We start from the raw sequence: 21,238 nt of genomic DNA on the forward strand, positions 1-21,238 counted from the left end.
CTATAATACAGAATAGGAGAGCGTAGAATTCACTTGAGATGGCATTACCAAGTGTTAGCTTTGTAACTTTGTCATCTAGTGAATGTCTTGGCTCATAGTTTGGACTAGATGCCACAACTTCACCTCTGCAGTAGTGTGCCATGCATGAACCTGCAGGAGGGGTTGCCAGGCTGCTGCCATCAGCTGGCCACCATCATCATTACCATCACTGTTGGGACAAATGTTAGGGGGGGGGGCTGCACTCCCACTATTGGTCACTAGCTTTGGCTTTGGCAGTTGCATGATCATGTTAAGCAGAATGCATCAAGCTGTGTGAGCAGTCTGCATTTGTGACAGGCTCATACTGAAGAGCCCCCTGAGCTCATCCAAGCACTGGAAACAGGCTTTTAGTAGGCCAAACATTTGCAGGATGACTATATATATCTGGGACAGGACCATGTTAAAATGCTCCTCAGCTGCTCCCTGCATGTATAAGGAATAGGGGATTAGTTGTTACTACCTATAAACAGAGAAATAACTATGGTTAACAACATTATAATAATCTCCACATACCAACTAGGTGACTATAAGAAATCCTACCATGTAGGAAATAATGGTATAATGGACTCTTTTGTCAAAATTGGGAATTATGAGCACTACCAGAATGCTGGGCTGATATGTTGGGGATGCACCCTCATGTATCACACACTTCTGGCAGTTGATGGAATGATAACCCTATTATTTTATGGTATTTCTCCACCTGTGGTTTAAATGTGAACCTAAAGAGCCTCAGAGATAAAAAGGCCACACGGTCCCTCGCTTCCTGTTTGTGGGACACATAAATTCTCCAAAGCTCTTATTATATCCATATTCACTCCAGAACTATCTAGTAACTATACCTCTCAACCTCTCTGAGCAAGAAATCTGGACAAAGCCATAAATAATAGGGGGGACAAAGGCCCCAAAATAGGGACAATTTATAAATGTTTCTCTTACAAGCTTAGAAAGTTGATAGCATAACAGGTTTTGTATTAGCATGAGCTTTAAGGGTATCTTCCCCTCACCTCTCACCCCCTAAATGGTCCATCTCAATACCAAAAGATTGCCAAATTTTGGTAATAACAGCCACACAGGTAAAAAACGCACTCTCCAAAGCTAAGAATACAGCATCCATGGGACCAGATGACATCCCGGGCTGTGTACTACTTGAACTACAATATGAACTGGCACCTCACCTAAGTGTCATGTTTAATCATAGCCTCACCTCAGGTTTAGTGCCTACTGAGTGATGTAGAGCTACAGTTATCCCACTCCACAAGGGGGGAATCCACCTTGGATCCCGGAAACTACCGTCCCATCAGTCTGACGAGCCTTATCTGCAAGGCCATGGAGCGTATTATCATGGAACTTATAAACAAAGACATTGGCAACCTTCAAACATTGGACCCCACCCAGTTTGGGTTCGTGAAGGGCCGATCTTGTCTCCTGAACCTGACTGACTTCTTCAAATCAGTCTCCAGAGCCATGGACAAGGGTAAGGTGATCCACACAGCCTATCTAGACCTTGCCAAAGCCTATGACACCATCCCCCACTCTGGAATCATAGATAAACTTACTAAGCTGGGCATTAATCCCTACTTCACCCAATGGGTTGCTAACTGGCTTACTGATAGAGCCCACCCTGTAAAAGTAGCTGACTCAAAATCCAGCTCCAGACAAGTGACAAGTGGAGTACCTCTGGGTTCAGTCCTGGGACCGCTCTTGTTTGGCATCTACTTCTCCAAAGTACAGGCCAACACTAAGGACTCTGGCTAACAAAGTTTGCAGATGACTGCAAACTGGGAGCCATTATTGAATCCCCAAATGATGTGGATACTCTACAAAAGGGCCTTACAGAAACAGATGCTTGGTGCCAGAGCCATGGGCTCAAGCTCAATGCTAAGAAATGTATAGTTATCCCCTTTGGGAAAAAACATGTACCCGTGAATTACTATATAGGTGGCAGTACACTAAACACTGAAAGTGTGATAAGAGACTTAGGGACACAGGTGGACAATGGTCTCACCTTCGATAACCACATCACCACAACAGTCAGGAAATCCTTCTATGTGGCACACCTCATCACTAAGGGCTTTCCATCCAGAAAAAAGGAGGTCATTGTCCCACTGTACTCATCCCTCATTAGACCCATTATAGAATACAATGCCCTGTTTGGTATGTACCTCTCAAGACATCTGCAACAACTGGAAAGGCTGCAGAAATACCTCACTAAAACAATCACAGGTCTAAAGCAGATGCCCTATGCTGACCGCCTTAAAAAACTCCAGCTATACTCTGTCGCATATCGTCTACTCAGAGGCGATCTCTGCTTAACATACAAGGCCATGTCAAACCCAGAGCTGTTGGACATGCTACACTTAAAGAAATCCCAATCCTTCAGAGTCACATGCTCCAGGGATCTAAACCTTGTCATCACAATAAACAAAACATGCTGGAGGGGTAGGTTCCTGACCCAGAGACTCCCCAGACTCTGGAATAGATTGCCCATACATGTCAAGCAGAGTGCATCTTTGGCCCTCTTAAAAAGGAACCTTGACGATTGGATGGGAGAAAGGAAATTCACCCCGGGGATCACGCCAGTCGCCCTGCTAGACAGGGGTCCAGGGAAGTAAATATTGTGGGAAGAAATAGCAAGGGAATTGTTATGGCTAGGTTTGTATAGGCCCTAGGGCTGATAGCCGAGTACCAACCTATGAACCTATGAACCTATGAAGTCTGAATCTTAAATGTCTGTCATTATTTTCTGACTTCAGTCCTCAATGATTTGCCAATATTTTGTCAGAAAACCACAATTTATGAGAAACAGGCCAAAAATATGAACCAAAAATCGGGGCATTCTGCAAAAATCTGTACAGCTGAGAGGTTTGCTAGTAGTAACTCCTGTTCAACAAGTTTCTGCTGGGTTATTCTCCGGCTTTATCTTCTTCTCCTAGGTTAGTGATCACTGCTGAACATACTGGGTTTTGGTAAGACAGAACCAAGCAGCTCAAAGTGGGAAATAATAAGGCTTGTAGCAAAACTGAACATATTTGCTGATTGCAAAGTGACTGGAAATGGCACAGATTTGCTTTCTATAATCAAACTGTGCATGGTATAGGTGAGCATCATAAAGCAACTATGAATTTCAAAAGGAGGGAAGAGTGACTTGTTTACATAAGTAAGTCACACATTTTCCATACATTTGTCATTTACATCTAATTATTTCCTCATTTGCATAAGAATGTCTGTCTACATTTCTAACTACTGCATATGAACACAGCTTATGTCTCTGAACTCTGCCACAATGCGCGTGTGTGCAGGCAGTGCACATGCCCATTGCTTTCAAGCATAACAACTATGAATATCACCCTTGGACACAAGAGGAGGTTAATGTTTTAGCCAAAGGTAGGACAGTCATTCCCTCTAGGAAGATAAATGTAGTGGAAGCAATTCCTGCTTTAAAAATTTTCACTCAGAATTTGAACTTAAACATGTACTCTACTTGCAATAAATAATGATTTTAATGTGTGTAAAAAATAATTTAATCCACCATTAATGCCAAAATTTTAGACTTTGGGAAAGCATGTGCAGGTGAAATAAGTGAAGTACTATATAAGGCCGCAAGAAAAAGATATTTTAATCTGACATATAATAAAAGTTGTAAGTAATTTCTGAATGATTCTTGCATTGATGCAATTGAAGAAATCTTTATATGAAGAGAAGATGCTGAATCATACCTCTCAACACTTCAGAATTTCACAGAATGGAGAGATTTGTTTTCCTCTTTATTTATTTATTTATTTGAGGGGGGGCTGTCACTCCTAAATTTTATGTTTTTCTGGCAAATGAGTGAGAATTGCAGTCACCAACATTTGCATTTCAGTCAATATACTTCACAAAATGTGTGCTAATGCAAAACCTATTATTCTGGAAACTATAAGAGAAATATTTCAACTCTATCTTTGAATTTTGGGCTTTTGACCTGTCATTATTTTGTCCAGATTTTCTGCTCCATGACTTTGAGAGGCATGTACTGAATTTATTAAGTAATACTAATGAAAATGAAGAGGTATTGAGTTGCGATATTACTGGAAGTTATAAGCTGATACAAGAATGAGTGAAGAAGACTTGATTACATAAGATTTGGCTCAAAGTATTTTAAGGTAAGAAAGGCCAAGGCTGAATGTGATTTTCAGCATCCTGAAATTTAGTAAATCACGAGACAACCCACTCCTGAAGCCAATTATAGCATCAGGTGAGGCTAAGACAAAACCCCTTGCCAATTATTTAGAAAAGTGTTTAAAGAAAGGTGTATTTGGTGGAAAAACTTTTAAAAAGATGTATGTGATTTTATGCACAACATACAAAACTGGAAGTTGATAAAAGTAATATTTTAATGCCTATGAATATAAGGTCATTATATACAGTGTACCTAATTCTGAAGGTATAGAGAATGTCACAAGTGTCTACAGAAAAGTCATTTTTTTCCTAACACAAAGATGGAATTATTTAGCAAGTGCTTTTATTAGTTTTAAATGACAATTACATTGTGTTTAAAAGATATTTTTAAATAATTGCATGGCATGGCAATGGGGGGCAGCAATGGCTCCAGTCTTTTTAATTTCTTCAAATCTTTTGGGTTTCCAATACCATGATGGGAATGGACTCCATTCCTAAGTCAAAGTATGATTAAAGTTCATGAAATTACTATTGTTTCAGTCTTTGATGTCAGCCAGAAGTGCTCTTTGGAGCACCTGTGATGTGCCCAGTAATGACTCCTTCTCCAATTTGTATGGGGTTACATGGATTGGTAACATATCTAAATATGACTGTAGATTCTTTTTATAAGACCTGTTACTCCTACTACTAATGGAATTGTCTGGGTATCTTTCTTCCACATTACTCTCATTTCTACCTGCAGATTCTGATACTTTATGACTTTGTGTCTTTCGGTACGCAACATACTGTAGTTACTGGGTGTGGCGATTTCTATGATCAATGCTACTTTTATCTTCTTTTCATGGACCAATATATCCATTTTTCTAGCATCTATCTTTTGAACTGTTGGTAATGGTGATCCCATGTGATATAAACTTCATCATTTTCTATGATGCTTTGTGCCTCATGTTTCCAATGTTTTTCAGCCACTTCAATACCATAATGTTTGCACAATCCCTAGTGCAACAGTCTTGCCACATTATTATGCCTCTCAGTATACAGTTCTTCTGCTATATCACAACTAGGAACAAGGTGTGCAACTGTTTCCAATTTGATTTTACAAATACTACATTTGTCTGTTTCTCCCACATGTTCAATGGACTTTGTAAACCAGCGTGTACATAGCCCACTATCTTGGGCCGTCAATATTAACCTTTCATTTCTTGATTTGAATTCAACTCTCCTTAACCATTCCTGGGTTTGTTCCTGATCAACATGAGGTTCTTCCAGAAGTTTTCTGTACTTGCAGCTATATTTATGCATTTTCAAAATTAATTGCTTTTTCATCTGGTCCTTCACCTTATATTCTTCTTTTGTTTTTTGGCACATTCATTTGCTGCCTGATTTTTAGGGTCTATATCATATTACCGAACTCTTAAAAGTTCGAGCGTCATATGGTTGACACCATATGATTGAACTTTTAAAAGTTTGAACGTTTCAACTGAGTTCTCCATACAGTGCGGAATGGGAAGATTTCCCTTTCTGCACTGTAGTGCAATCTCAGAGTTGGTATATTTAAAGAACGGGGGGTGTGGGGGTGTGCAGGGGTGCTTGCCCCCCTGCTTAAACCATTCAGGTAGGTTTTTTCTTTGGTTTATTTTTTTTATTACATTTTCGAACTTTTAAAAGTTCAATCATATGGTGTTGACCATATGACGTTCAAACTTTTAAAAGTTTGATTATGTAATATAGACGCAATTTTTATCTACTTATGGTTTGATTTCCATTCTTGCTTGACGCCGATATATGCTTCTGCTAGATTAAGCAGAGAAGTCATCTTGGATTTATTCTCCTCATGTTTCAAAACTTTCACTATGTTTGGGTCTTGTGAGGTCAGCAGGTATGTGTGGAGTTCCACAGTTGCAAATCTATACATATAATCAATTTTAAGGAGGCCCATCCTCCTTCAGAATGGGGAATATATAGTCTTGGTATACACTGATTTTTATAAATAATTTGGTGAGCATGAAGCATCCTTCTTGTTTTCCTATCTAATCTATCCAACATATTTTGGGGCCAGTCAAGTCACACCAAACTGTAAGCTTGGACAGGAAGAGCAAATTGGTTTATAGCTTAGATTTTATTCCTAGACGTCAACACTGTTTTCATGATTAATTTAAGTCTTCTAAAGTATTCCTTACTAAGTTTTATTCACACTTGTTCATATTTTATTGTTAATCCTTCATCAATACTCAAATATTTATACACTTCCTGTTGCTCTCATGCCCTTTTATATCACATTTTTGTCCAAAACTGATGTTTTCCCAGTGCTGCAGTTTTCCTGCTTTAAAGGTTGCTTTTGTACATTTATCAAGACCAAATGACATTCTTACATCATCTGAAAAATTTTTAACAACCTGCAGTTGTGCTTTCAGTTCCTCATCTGATGGGCTATGCAGTTTTAAATCATCAGCAAAGAGAAGATGAGAAGTCTTTACACTTTGTTGTTTTCTTGGAGCCAAATTATAGCCATGGCCTAAGCTGTTAAAACAGCTTAATGGGTTAAGGGCAAGTCAGAATAGCATCAGTGACAGAGAGTCACCCTGGAATATTCCCCTTTGAATTTGTATCCCTTGGATAATAATTTGTCCTTTATCATGGCTTAATTGCAAAGTCATCTGCCACTGTTTCATGGCCACTATAATGTAGTCAATCAGTGTATTGTATATCTTATACATTTTTAAGCACTCTTTTATCCATGAATGTGGGATACTATCAAATGCTTTTTTGTAGTCAATCCATGCCATACTTAGATTCTTCCCCTTTTTGCACTTCTCTTTATTTAACAACAAATGATCCTTTGGTCCATATGACTTTCTTTTATTGCCCTTTTGTTCTACTGCCATAACTGAGTTTTCTTCTAAATGACTATAAACTCTGTCAGCATCAATTCTCATGTATAGTTTATACATCGTCGGAAGGCAGGTTATTGGTCTATAATTTTTAGGGTAGCTTGCAGGTTCACTCTTAAGGAGGAACATTGTTTTTCCTGTTATTAGCCGGGTTGGTGTCTGTTTGGGGTGCACATATAAATAGTTCTTACTCATGGCTAAATTTTTGTGCAAAGATGTGAATACTTTTAACCAAAAGTTAGGTACTGCATCTGGGCCTGGGGTTTCCAGTTAGAGGCTTTTCTTAACTTTGCTTCAATCTCTCTGGCTATTACTTCATCCCATTTCATATCCTATACCTCTAAGCTTCTTATTCTTTCTTTTACTTCTTCTATCCATTTAGCATCTTTGTTAAGTTCCATAGGATCTTCATAGATACTTCTCCAAAATGTATCTATTTCTTCTTTTTTTTGGCAGTCTTTCACTTCCGTTTACCTTGTTTCCCATTCACTTTTCCTTTATATTTATTTTCTTATTTTCTAAGTTTTTCTGCCTGTGCTGAAATTTTTAGTTTGTTATTTGCGATAGTGCATGATAGATCCTGGTTTGTTCTAATGCTGCACATTGCTTTTATCACATCTATCTTTCTTAGTATTTTTGTTGATCTGTTCCCTCTTCTATAGTCTTCTAACAGTGACACTTCTTGTCTTAATTGCCTTATAGTTTTCTCTATTAAATATTTTCATGATAGCATTCAATTTCTCTCCCTTCTCTCCCTCACTACCCTGTGTTTTTGTGGTACAACTTTATCAGTTATTAATTTAGCTGTACAGGAATATATCCCGTTTACTTCTGTTATAGCGCATGGATCTTTATGGACAGACCTAATTACTGTGTTCATTTGTTTTATCAGACTTCTGACTTTTTGCATTTTATTGACCTTCTGCAGTCTACTTCTTTCATTGATCTTAATATACCTATCTATGTCTATTAAATTAAGCAACTCTTCTCTTAGCTTATTTTCTTCCAAACTGAGGGCACATCCCTTGTTTTTCATTTCCTGTGAGCATTCTTTTGAAAGTTCTATAGCATCTTCCTGTGGCACATTTTCTTCAGTGTCATCCTATACCATCTGTTGCTCTGTCATATGAGAACTCATTGGCCTATCACTCCTCAACAATGACTGCGTCAGTTTCCACAGTTTCTTGTTCCTTCCCTTGCTGTCTAGCTTCAAGTGAATGTTTATACTGGTTTCCTGTGGAAGGTTCCAAAATAGCTTCATATGGCATCTGACCAATTGCTTCCTGTTCCACTGATTTCCCCTTAATTTGGATATCTATTGCTCTATCCTGTTGTGGTGCTTTCTTAGATTTTCTACATTGAGTCCTTCACTTCGCAGGTTCTCCATAACCTCAGTCTCTATTTCTTTAAATTCTCCATTAATAATGTCCTTTTCTGCTTTTCCTCTTTGTCTTTTTATCTTTTGTATTGCAAAGTTTTCCATGTCCTGACTCATTTGCCTGTATTTTTCTTCAAATAGCTTTGGTGTTACTCTTTTTGTACTGGTTAGTTTTGCTTTCTCCTTTGCATAAATATTACACCATATTAAATCTCTTTTTCTTTCCCATGTTAATATTTCTTCTTTAGATGTCTCCTGATCTTCCTGCTTCTCCTTACCGTGGGGACTAATTCTATCATGTTGTGATGTAACCTGTATTATACGTTCTACACTAAATCCTTCACTTTACAGGCACTCTATAACTTCAACTTCTATTTTTTAAACTTCTACATTACTAAACTTGTTTTCTATGTTCCATCTGTGTAATATTATTTTTTTTATTCTGAAATGTTCCTTATCCGGATGCCTTTGCCTATATTTCTTTTCAAATATCTTTGGGGTGGCCTTCTTTATATTGATTAATTTGTCTTTCACCTTTGCATAACTATTGGACCATATCAAAACTCTCTTTCTCTCCCATGTCCATATTTCTTTTTTATACTTTCCAAATATCTCTAGATTTTGTTGTTTATATTTTCACATGTCCACAGATGCTTCTTTTTCCAAACAGATCAAAGTTTCTTGATCTATATACTGTTTTTCACAAATCTGTTGTATTAATGAACACACATTTTCATTTGAAACTTCTGATAGTTTTTCCTGTGGAAGTATTTTTTCTTTCCTCTAATTTCTCTCATTTTGTATATCTTGTGTCTGGAAATTCTGGGCTTTTTGCATAATAATAACAATACATCATTTCTTTCTTATCCTCAATAGTCCACTTTATTGTCTTTATGGCTCCTCTTTGGCCTCTCAGTTTTTGTGATTTTTGTGGACTACTATTTCCTTCTACAATGGGGGGGCCCCATTGTAGGAATGCTTCCATATGTTGAGGATTCGACACTGTGATCTTTCCCAGTCCTGGCACCAGTGTGCCTACCAGGATTGGGCACCTTTTTTATCCTGGGTCTTGTGCACCCAGCTCTCTCTTTTTTAATTTTTAACCTTCTTCTGTCCACGGTACATGCTATTTATTTATTTTATTTTACATTTGTTGACCGGGCTAGTCTAACTGTATATATGTCCATTTTCAGCGCAGGCCTGTAGAGATAAGCTCCATGATAAAGTGGAAATAAAATACAGCAAAATAATATATAGCAACATCAGTTGTATATACAATGGACATTTCAGATTAACACAGAAATATTACATGAAGACAGAAATCATACCAGTGTAAAATGCAGGAGAAATACAACCTAGAGGTACAATACATAATCAAAAAGAGACAGTTTAATATATAATTATAATGATAAAGGGTATTCCCTCTAATAAGTATCCACAGGGGTGGAAATAAAGAGAAGTATAGAGGGAAAATGTAAAAGTTGTTAATAAGGAAAATAGAAGTTAAAGAGAAGTTTAGGGTAGGCAGAGCATATTTTGGATAGAGTAGATCACTAGTCAGGTTTAGTAGAGGGACACAACCAGTGAGTTCTGAGGTAAAGTTTCAGTCTGTTTTTGAAGAGTGACATCGAGGACAGTGAGGAGAGGTCACTAGGGAGAAGATTCCAGGACTTTCCTACAGTATTAGAGAAGAGAGAATCCCCAGCCCTGTTGTTAGGTTTAGAGGTGTGTACAAGAAGTGTGTGTGATGAGCATAAGGACTTCAAATTTTTATAGGGGGTGATGAGGCCAGATAAAATTGGAGTATTAGAAGGTTTATAAAGAGTCTTATGGGCGATGGTTAGTTGGTGGTATTTAAGCAGATTCTGTAGTTCCAGCCATTCCAACTGCTTTAAGTTAAGGCAATGGTGGGTTCTAAAAGGATTACCTGTAGCTATATAAATACAGTCTATATATCAGTGTCTTCTTGGTGAGATTTTGTGAAAAAAAGGGTCCACCTCATGAAAGTACTCACCAAGGCTTGAGGATGAATTCAGTTTCAGCAATAATACTCTCCTTTAATTGCTGAGTTATCATCTCTTCATTCGGACCCCCGCTCCGAGCTATGAGAATCTTTTTATGATGGTGAAGAAGAGCATATTATCTTTTTTATCACTGAATGAATGAACATTAAATTATTTGCATGCTTTTATTGACTATTTTGTATGAGCTGGCAAAATGATGAGAGAATATTAGAGTCTTTCAAGTTATATTAATCAATGTGCATCTAGTTATTCACCTCCACACAGGATCTTTAAGGTAATTTTTTTACATGCAACAATATTTGGTGATTTGGAAGGTTATCTACAAATAGCTTCTGGTGTCATTCCAGGGGGATCCAGTACCTGACAGCCTGGGAAGATATGATCAACAGACAATGATGCTTTGCCAGAGATGGCCTGCATCTGTCTCACTTGGGCTTCAGGCTCCTGGCAAAGGCTCTTGCCTCCCCCATAGTGCCTTTTTTAGGAAAAATGATTAAGTTAAAACTACCAACACAAAAATGTCAACAAAACACAAATTGAAGGTCATGCTGGTAAACGTTAGGAGTCTAAACATGAAACTGCACTCATTGCAGGCATTCTTAACCCTGGAAAATGCTGACATCTGTGCAGTCACAGAAACCTAGTTCAAAGCTGCAGATAGTACATCTGTGCAGTCACAGAAACCTAGTTCAAAGCTGCAGATAGTACCTCAGCCTTATATGGTTACTCATCCTACCATACATTCAGACCCAAAACTGTGGGCAGTAAAGCCAAAGGAAGCAGAGTTTCAATATATATTAAAGACATACACACTTCCAGGCTTGTCAAACAGTATGACGCACAGGAGACACTCCAGGTGCAGTTAACCATCGAAAGGACCACTTTTCAAATCATAGTTAGCTACCAGCCCCCATATCTGACTCAAGATGCCCACTCTGCCTAGTTGGACCTGTTCAAATCTATCAAGATTCAACCCTTTACCCTGATCCTGGGTGACTTTAACTATCCAAGCATAGACTGGAACAACTACTCATGACAGAGCACAAATGCCCAGAGATTCCTCGATGTTGTCAGTGCAAATGCCTTTGAACAGCTAGTCGATACTTGTATTTACCAGGCTGTGGATGGTGATTCATTACTGGGACTAAGCAGAAATTCCTTAAGATTCCAAGACCAGAATAAGTTATTTCTTACACTTATTTCATTGAATTGCACTTCTGTAACACTTATAATTGTGCTATACAGTTAATCTACTACATTTTGCACTGTTATAAAGCATTTTTACTGTTTAACTGCATTTATGTACTGTTTTAACTGTATTTCTCATTGCTAGATACTGTTTCATTACTCTAATTGCATGTTTACTGAATTACTTAACTGTAAACTGCTTTTTTATACTGAGAGTAGTATTTTCTGTTTGTGAGTGCTCTATCTGTGCCTTTCTGTGCGTTTTCTGAGGTTTCTGTGTTCTAGTCAGGTACCATATAACTAATTTGTTTGCAGTTAAAAGCATTCTCTAGAGTCTCCTTGCTCCTTTATCTGTTTAAAAACTTTCATTTAGCAGCTGCAGCTAGTAACTGTAATAGTTTCCCACCCACCCTTCCTATTGTTGTCTTGTTCTTAGACTTGGTGGCTTTGCAGTTGCCCGCCCATACTGTATATTTGATCTGGGACATTCCTCCCAGTCTAGTGTCATTAGTTTATTCTACCTAATAGAGAGAGAACATTTGAGAAGGCCAACCCACTTAGATTCTTAACCTTGAATTATCTTCTGCTCCAGGTTTCTCCTTTTCCACTTTACTAAAAAAAAAAAATTCTAAGTTTGTTTCCCCTCTTTCCTGTAACTAGTCTAGTCCAGATACAGATTTGCTGTATCCAGGACTGTTTGTAAGCTCCTGAGCCCCCCAAGCCTGTCTGTGTTGGAGGGAAGCCTACTAGCTTATCAGTGGGAGTTGTAAGCACTAGGTAACCTATCTACCACATAAGGAGTGGTTGTTTCAGGCCCAGAAATTGTAGTTATTGGCTGTTTGGAAAGTTTTTCTGTCTCTCTCAACTTTTTGATTTAAAAGCCGGCATTTGCACTTGTTTCCCCACTTTCCAGTGACTAGCCTAGTCCATATACAGATTTGCTGTATCCAGGACTGTTGAAAGCTCCTGAGCCCCCCCCCCCAAGCCTTTATGTGTTGGAGGGAAGCCTTCTAACTTATCAGTGGGAGTGGTATGCACTAGGTAACCTATCTATCACATAAGGAGTGGTTTCTGGCCCAGAAGTTGTAGTTATTGGCTGTTTGGGCAGTTTTTCCATCTCTCTCAACTTTCTAATTTAAAAACCCACATCTGCACTTGTTTCCCCCCTTTCCTCTAAATAGTCTATTCCAGATACAGACTTACTGTATCCAGGACTGTTTGTAAGCCTCTGAGCGGTCCCAGAGTCTGCTCTTCAATTTTTACCTTAGATCTACTAGTTCTCTCCTCTCCTGCACTTATACTAGCTTATTAGTCTAGCACTTTACCCGACTTCTTGTAGCAATTATTGTAGCACACAAAAGTGCTACCAGCACTAAATGTTCTTCAAGGAAACAGATCAAGGACTTATTATCAATGCCCACCCCTCCAGGTATGTCTAAAGGTCAGTTCCCTGTGCTTTCTCCTATTAACCTGGTGAACTTGGGCATCCTTAGGCAATGTAGCAACTGCCTCATGTACACCAACAACCCTCTCCTCTTACCTTCCAATACTCAGACTTGCAAGAGATGCACTTATATAGCCAAATTGGAAGCCACACACTCTCCAGCCAAAGTAAAAACAATGTAGATGTACCACCATAGACAAGATAAAATCTGTGATTTAATAAAACTTTTAAAAGACAAAATAAACTAAGAGAACGTAGGATAAGCGCTTTTGGTAAAACTTTCTTCAGATCCTTTATTCACTCCCATCAATGCAAAACTTTTAAACAGTGTTCAACCAAACATGCTGTTCAGGAGTGGTTCTTCTTCCATGGCTAATGGAGGCAGGTCCCTCTGGTGGGAGTCCTCCAAAGTTACAAGTAGCAGGAATGAGTTCTGCTTATTCTCTCTTTCTGTTTCTACTTTTTATGTTTATGCCCTTTTCTTTCAGAATGGGTTTTAGAGGTACCATTCCATTAAGACCCGGTGGTTTATCTGCTCTCAGTTCCATAATCCACTTGGTCTCTTCCACCTCTGTTCAGTTTGTCATGTCACCTCCCCACTTGAGCTTTCGTTCAGCTTCATTAGAGCCATAAACTTGAAACTGTGATTTTCTTCCCCCCTAATATGCTGATACAGGGCATTTGTAGCTACTTGATTTCTTATGTCTACTAGATGGCGTAAAATCCATTCCTTAAAAGCCGTATTTGTTTTACCTACATAGTAGAAAGAGCATGCCTCACAGATGGCTAAATATGCAATGTTCTTGCTGGTACATGTGGCATAACCTTGAAAGGAATAACTCTTCTTGGTGACTGGGTGTTCAAATATATTATGTGTCCGTATAAAAGGGCAGGCTTTGCAAAGAAACACATTTCCAGGTACCTTTACGCTTTATCCGCAAACTATATCTGCTAAAAGTAAGGCCATCATGTTGACACAATAAGTGCTTCAGATTCTTCTTTTTCTGAAATGCAAAGCTAGGTTTATCCCCCACTATGTTTCGTAATTTCTCATCCGAAGTTAGGACTCGCCAAAACTTCCTAATGGTATTACAAATGAATCCATTATCCATGCTGTAAGTCAGTGTGCACCTCATATTAGCTGAAAGTCTATTATCTTGTGGTTGTCTGGTCCCTTCACGCCTCCTATTAGAATATAGGGGATACCCCTTCTGCGTTTTGAGTTGCATGGCTTCTTTATTACTCATTCTGGTATCTTCTTCCTTATATCCTCTTCTTTTAAGGGTGTTCACAAGAGTTTCCTTTTCTTTTAAGAAGATGTCATCAGTAGAACATAATTTGGAGATATCTGTGAGCTGATTTCCCACTAAATTCCAAAAGATGTGCCTTGGGTGCATGCTGGTCTGATGTAACAAATGGTTTTCCTATGTAGGTTTCTTGAAAATCATGGTTTCTATCCCTTTACCCGGGGTCAGGCAAAGTTTCACATCAGGGAACTCCATCTTCCTTTTGGAGAATTTTAAGTCAAATCTCAAAAAACTGGTTGTGTGAGAGAGAAACATGACAAATTCCCATAGACTAGTGGCATCTCCTTTCCATAGGAAAAAGACATCGTCCACAAATCTCATGATCTGATCTTTCCATAAATTGCATACGTCTAGATCCCATTCCTTCTCCCATTATGCCAAGACTATATTCGAATAACTTGGCACATGGGGTGCCCATGGCAACCCCCCACTTTTGCCAATAACGAGTATTGCCATATAGGAAGTTGTTCTCCAATACTAGTTCTAACAAAGTACAAAGGAGATTAACATCCAAAACTTCACTGCCAGCAAATCTCCTGACAGCTTCAATTCCATAATTGTTCGGGATGACCATGAAAGACTTTGCACATCCAGTGTGACTAATAATAATCCTTCTTCCTGGGTTCTCATTTCTCAAACAAGAGACCTAAGAAGTGTGCTGTGTCCTTTAGAACCATGGTGGTCTTTGATAGCTGGGCACTGTCATCAATTTCCCTAGTGATGTGGACATCCTCCAAGAGGGTCTCATCCAGACAAATGACCGGTGCCAGAAACATGGCCTCAAGCTGAATACCAAAAAATGCATCATCATCCCCTTTGGGGAGAGTGATGTCCCCACAAATTATCACATAAATAACAACATCCTAAGCACGCAATCAGTCGTGAGGGATTCTGGGCGCCCAGGTTGATAGCAACCTGACTTTTAACCACCATGTTGATTCCATTGTACAGAAAGCCTTCTACATAGCCCACGTCACAAGTAAAGGGTATCTCATCCAGAGACAAGGAGGTCATAACATCACTGTATTCTTCCCTCAGAAGGCCCATTATTGAGTACAATGCCCCTTTCACCTTGCAAAGCACATGCAGCAGCTAGACAGATCACAGATGTTCCTCACCAGGAGAATCCAGGGCCTCAAACATCTGCCATACACAGATAGGCTAAAAGCCCTATCCATTTACTGAGTTTCATACAGACTCCTTAGAGATGACCTCTGTCTGGCATACAAGGTGATCTTGGATCCTGCCTTGATGGCACTGCTGCATATCCGCAACTCAAGCTCCACTCGAGTCACCCACACAAGCGGCCACAACCTGGTCTGTGACATCAACAGGACTTGTTGGTGGGACAGATTTGCGTCCCATAGACTCCCCCTTTTGTGGAATAGACTCCATCTCCATGTCAAGAGGAGTACTTATTTACCCCTTTTTAAGCGCAACCTGGATAACTGGATGGGAAAGAGAAAATACACCCCTGGGATTCCACCTGTGTCCGTGCTGGACAGGGTCATCGGGTGCTGACTTGTCTAAACATGGGCTAAACTCTTGGCTAGCCTTATAAGGGCCAGAGGACCAATAGCCTAGTGACTTCCTATGATCCTATAAGATGTACAAGAAAAATGGAAGCAGTAATAAGTCTCTGCCTTTTTTACAGCATGTATCCTGTAATTTAAAAAAAAAAAGAATATGTAAAAGGTCAAGTGATTCGATGAACAGTCTGATAATGCAAGATGAACATTTTTATAGTGACACAGAATATTTAAAAGAAAGATTTATAGAGAGGTCTTATCCAAAATAATTATGAAAGCATTCAGTAGAAGTGATGCAACAAAGAAATGGTAGCTATATGACAGAAATGAATAGAATGAATCAGTAAGCAATACAGTAGAATAAAATGGTTTAAGTAAATCATGTGTTACGGATTTTTAACTGTGGATACAGAGGCAATTAAATAAATTATTAATAATAACTGGAGAATATTTAGTGTGAATGAATCAGTTTTATACTAAATTAGTCATAAACTTATTTGAAGATGCAAAAATTTTAAGGAGATGTTTAATTTGGTAAGACAGGAATCGAGAAGTATAAAAAAGGCAGGGACATTTCCTTGTGTTTTTTTGTCAGCAACATAATATAAAGAGGAATGTTAATGGAGGTTAAATTAATGCTAACAGAAGTGATTTATTTAGTACATTGTTTAAATTGTCTAGCATTTTATGTGGGTAGAACAATGAGAAAGTCAAATGAAGAATTTATGAACACTATAATGTTATGCGAGTAAACAGTAAAAGAAACACATTAGCAAGCTGTGCCCCTATTTGTTCTGGCTTTAACCATTTCTTTTGTATATAACTTATGTGTTAAAAATGGATGTAATGGGCTGGGATGCCAAAAATGGTATTTAAAATGAATGCTTAAAGCAAATTCAATTAAATATTTGTGTTTTTCCTAGTCTCAATGACTCAATGATGCAGTTAAAATTTAAGTGTAAGTTAAAACAGAGAAGGCTTAAACACTGAGATTACTGGAGAATGTCATGTGGTTTATTTTGTAGCTATACTTAAATGTGTGAGGGGAGATTTTCCACACTCTAATGAAGTCTATGTTTAGTAGACAAAAGCATTAAATGCGGGGAGGGGATTCTTGAAGATAACACTTAGTGTACAAGTTGTGCACACCTCGAGGTAATCTTTCCGAATTCGTGGACAGCCCTGCCATGGTGCTTTCATGAACCACAATGAGCAGTCCCCATGGCTGTGTTAGATGCTAATGAGGTATTCTGCATGAAGACCTGCAGCACCACAATGGGCAGGTCCCATGGCTGTGTTAGATGCTAATGAGGTATTCTGCATGAAGACCTGCAGCACCACAATGAGCAGTCTCCATGGCTGTGTTAGATGCTAATGAGATATTCTGCATGAAGACCTGCAGTACCACAATGAGCAGTCCCCATGGCTGTGTTAGATGCTAATGATGTATTCTGCATGAAGACCTGCAGCACCACAATGAGCAGTCTCCATGGCTGTGTTAGATGCTAATGAGGTATTCTGCATGAAGACCTGCAGTACACAATGGGCTGTCACCATGGCTGTGTTAGGTGCTAATTAAGTATTCTTAGGGAGAGACAAATGCAGATTAGCCATGTGCTCTCCCTTGGAACTGCCTCCAGCAAGGCATTAACACATCTAGCAATTCACAGAATTGCTCAAGCAGGAAGATCAGCACAACTGCGTCTTGCATCTTGAAGTAGTGAACACAGCCAAGAGGCCATGTTCAACCATCATGGTAGAGGTAAGTGCTGAGGAGTTTAGTTACAAAGTAGAGTTAGGTATGAGTGTGTGTGTGTGTGTGTGTGTGTGTGTGTGTGTGTGTGTGTGTGTGTGTGTGTGTGTGTGTGTGTGTGAGTGTGTGTCTACTTGGGATGTAGCAGTAGGGGAGTTAGTGAGGGGGTAAGTGTGTGTGTGTGTGTGTGTGTGTGTGTGTGTGTGTGTGTGTGTGTGTGTGTGTGTGTGCGTGCATGCACGCGTGTATGCGCGTGAGCGCGTGTGTGTGGGTCAATAGATCAGTGTGCCTCCGAGAGCAATCAAGTCGGAAGGGTGTTGTTTTGTGTGTGTATTGGCATGGCTGTCATACTTGCACGCACCCCTAGATCAATGAGCAGGGCCTGCAGTATTGGGTGCGTGGAACCTCAGACACCAATAATAAATCTTTAAATGTGTGCCTGAGCAGCACTTGGACAGAACAGGGACTAAAGACTGGGAGGAACACTAGTCACCAGAGATAATTTTTTAAAAGCATGAGTGGCATTTAGACATAACGGGGATCGGGGGGTGGGAGTACATTAGACACAAGGGATAAGTCTTTAAAAACATGCCTGAGCAGCACTTGGAGAGAACTGGGATTGGGGGCGGGTGTAACACTAGACACCTGGGACAAGTAACATGCTTTAAAAGGCACCAAAAAGGGTTCAATCACTGTATCCTTGCACCTTGCACAGAGTATTTAGTCCTTTGTGCCATTACTAGGTACTGGAGATATAATGTAAAAAATATAAGTAAAACAAAAAATTAAGTAGAAAGTAGGGGGGAAATGGATTTGAACTGTGCACCCTTGACAAACAAAATGCCAGCATTAACCCATTGCACTAAATAAGAAGCTAGTACAACATGGTTTTTAACATATATTGAGGACTTCTGGCTTTTTTCAATGCCTGCAACATGTTGTAATGTATGAGGGGGAGAGATAGGAAACGTTAACCATACTTCTCAACCTCGTACTACAAATGGAGAGACTCACTAGAATAACAGTTTTTGCCTTAGCATGAAGGATATGAATTATGAAATCGAATGCCTGGCATTAATGGCTGACTGTATCTCTGAATTAACAAGGTAGGAGAAAAGTAGGTATTGGGGACATTCAGAGATCAAAGGGACAGGTAGTAGGATCTGTGGTGTGTATGTGTGTTTTTAAGTGAATGGGGGTGCTTCTGCTTACTTGATGTGGCCACCAACATTGTTAACTACTGCAAGAAGTGTTCATCTGCCCTCTGTATTAGCCAACTGTGATTGAGAGACTTGCAGATTAGTTGAATGTACAACATTGAAGAAACAGAACCTTTTTATTTATTGCCATAAGGATCTTTATGAATCCTCAGGATATTTTGTTAAGTATAAAATTTGTTTTTAATACAGAAAGCCATTTGAATTCTAGCAGTTTATTTTGTTCTTTTTTATTGGAGAATTCTTAACTTCTGTGTGAGTTTTGGCACCATTTTTTTTTGTTTTTAAGTTAAAAATTAAAATGAAACAGCATACAGTCACCATCATAGTGCAGAACAGAAAACACAGAGTAGGAATGTGGAAAATGGTTAATTATTTTCAAATGTAAAACTATGGCATCTATATCTGTAACTTCACAGACTGCTGGAAACATGAACAAATGCACTAATTCATTTTCTGCCATCCACTTTATTCAATTCATGGTTATAGTGGAGCTAAAATTATCCTATTCTGTACTCCAGGAAGGAAAACCATAAAAATGAATTCCGGATAGATGACAGTGTATTGCAAAGTAGGGCACATCCACTCAGCCATTTTTGAAGGAATGCCAATTCACCTTTGACACGTTTTTGCAGAACTCCCAGCAAAAACACTCACATGTGCACAAACAGACATGCATGCTCACACATGCAGGCATACACATGCACATATACTCTGAGGAAATACAACTTTCATACAGAAATCACATGAGACATCATATTCTGTTTTTCAGTGAACTCACAAAATATTGTAGCACTGAAAGATTCACATGATAATATAGCTGCATGGGTCTGCTTTGGCCAAAGTAGAAAAATTGTTTATGATAATCAAAAATAAATCAGAAAATGACAAAAGAGCATAAATAAGTAAGTGTGATTAAGTAGAGAAAACACCTGAATTATATTAATCTTGTTTTCTTAAGTGCTAATGGGGAGAAACTGGAATGAATCTTATTCCCCGTAGAAAGATTGACAAAGGAAATATTGGCCCTTGTCAAAAATAAGAAGGGAGCTGAGTAAATTACATAGCTGTATAGAGATGCTCTCAGATAAGCAAACAGACATTGAATGCAGATTACACAGGGAGAATGTCTGTCATTGGGCTGAAGAAGGGTTTGAAGAGGAGTGATGTCATTCTGTATGTGGAGCAACGATGTCATACTGTGTGGAGAAGACTGGGTAAAGTAGCTCACTGAGCAGACACACTGCAAGGACAAGCAGATCTCCAGAGGTGACAGGACAGAGAGAATTACCTGTGAGTGCTAAGAGATCTAGGGATCTAGTTGCAACATGCCATAACTATAGGATGAAGACTGGTAGTGAAAACTGCTACTTACAGGAGAGGATTGAGATGGGAGGGTGCATAGTAAAAGGAGTAGAGAAGACTATTCCCCACAAGTGTACTTAAAAAGGAAAATATTACTTCCTGCAAATGACAAATGGGGGGCTGCAGTTTTCTAATGTAACTTGCAGTGTTGCAAATAATCTGGAAGGGGATAATTTGTGGGCAAAAAGTGAGGAGGAGTAGGAGGTGGAACATATTTATGTGGATGTTCTACAGGTTAAAGAGTGGAGGTGGGCAACTGGACTGTTGATGTAGTGGGGAGTGCTGGGCAAGAGTTTGAGACTGGGGGTGTGTTGGGACCAGAATGATTTTAGCTATCCCTGTTTAGGGTGATGAAGCTGGTGAATTCCAGCAACTAGATGGAGGAGGGATAAGGGCCCCTGCCAGTCGATTTGAAGCAAAAGGGAGTAAAGAAAGAGAGGAAGGTAGGAACCAGAGGGTGGGGAATGAACAACCAAATGCTGTGAGAGAGAGAGTTGCCTATTAAAGGTCAGGAGTGTGCAAAGGAACAAATGGGCAGATCTGAGACAGGCAGACAATTTGAATGAATAAGGAAGAGTAGGAAGTGCATCTTGGGACCAGGAGAATATTAAGCTAAGTGTTCAGAGATCATCCAATAGAAGGCTAAGCAAATAGCACATGATTACAAGAGAGAGAGGGCCACTGGACACTTGGTTAAGGTGTAAACTGATATGAATAGAACTAAAGGCTGAGAAATGGGGGTAGGAGGGATAGGATAATTTTGTTAGATGATGCTGCACTTATTGTCTCTGTGTCCTTTTGTTTCTCTCTGTACCGGGTCATTCCTGCTAGTTGTGATGGTGCTGGATGCTCTGATATGTTGTCAAGATGATGTGGGACCCACAATTTATCAACCTTGAACTGTTGACAATTAGTTTACGAAGAAGAGTAAAGAGGATAAATTGG

The sequence above is a fragment of the Protopterus annectens genome, chromosome 5.part0 (genome assembly GCF_019279795.1).
Source record: "Protopterus annectens isolate FY-2018-M chromosome 5.part0, PAN1.0, whole genome shotgun sequence".
Taxonomy (NCBI): domain Eukaryota; kingdom Metazoa; phylum Chordata; order Ceratodontiformes; family Protopteridae; genus Protopterus; species Protopterus annectens.